Source organism: Colobus angolensis, unplaced genomic scaffold (assembly GCF_000951035.1).
Source record: "Colobus angolensis palliatus isolate OR3802 unplaced genomic scaffold, Cang.pa_1.0 Scaffold122, whole genome shotgun sequence".
NCBI lineage: Eukaryota > Metazoa > Chordata > Mammalia > Primates > Cercopithecidae > Colobus > Colobus angolensis.
The window spans coordinates 129,597-130,882 of record NW_012113364.1 but is presented as its reverse complement, the minus strand read 5'-3'; positions in this window follow the sequence as shown (position 1 = coordinate 130,882).

Sequence of the window (1,286 nt, the reverse complement as noted above, 5' to 3'; positions counted from 1 at the left end):
AAAGGCAAAGGGGGACCCGTAGCTTGAATTAAGAAGTGGTGTGGGCCAGGTGCAGTGACTCACGCCTGTAATCCCAGCACTTTGGGAGGCCAAGGCAGAAGGATCACTTGAGCTCAGGAGTGCAAAACCAGTTGGGGCAACATAGTGAGACCCTGTCTCTACAAAAAATAAAAAATTAGCCAGCCGGGCGTGGTAGTGCACATCTGTAGTCCAAGCTAGTTGGAAGGCTGAGCTAGGAGGATTGCTTGAGCCCAGGAGGTCAAGGCTGCTGTGAGGCGAGATCACGCCACTGCACTCCAGCCTGGGCAACAGAGCAAAAGCGTGTCTCAAAAAAGAAAAGAAAAAAAAAAGGCCGGGCTGGTGGCTCACGCCTGTAATCCCAGCACTTTGGGAGGCCGAGCCAGGTGGATTACAAGGTCAGGAGATCGAGACCATCCTGGCTAACACAGTGAAACCCCGTCTCTACTAAAAATACAAAGAACTAGCCGGGCATGGTGGCGGGCGCCTGTAGTCCCAGCTGCTCAGGAGGCTGAGGAAGGAGAATGGCATGAACCTGGGAGGTGGAGCTTGCAGTGAGCCGAGAGATCACGCCACTGCACTCCAGCCTGGGTCACAGAGTGAGACTCCGTCTCAAAAAACAAAAAACAAAAAAAACCGACATGGAGGTCAAGGAGAGGGAGGAGTCTGGGGGCTGACCTCTGAGGGTAGTGACCAGAGCGATGGCAGCAGGTGCCTCCAGCTTATCTGCCCTCCCCGAAGCCTGCCCGTGCCAAGGTGCACATTCTGAGATGTCCCATAGCTGGCAGAGCCACAGAATCGCTCAGCCCCTGGGGACAGGTCACTTCAACAACATATTTATACTCCATTTACACTCAGGCCACTGTTGCCTTCTGCTGGTGTGTATGCCCTCCGGAATAATTTGTGTGGTCTATTTCTGGAGCGCCCCTCACAGCCGAGGGCACTGAGAGCAAGGGCCGCGTCTGTTTGCCTCCCTGGGGCTCTCGGGCAGCTGGGCAGCCCCGCCCCCCCCCAGGGAGTACCAGCTCATGGCAATCTGGTGACTTGGGGAGGGGGTCCAGGGCTCTTTCTGAGTGCATGGGGGTCCCTAGGAAGGGTCCAGGCCTGACCAGTGATTGCCACTTACTGTGATGATAATTTGCTGTTGTCCTCGAAGCAATTATAGATTTCATGTATCCAGGCAATACTTGCAAATTGGATATGGGACAGGCAGGGACAGAGACGTAATTTGAAAACCAAAGAGCCGGAGGGAAATTGATGAGCGTGGG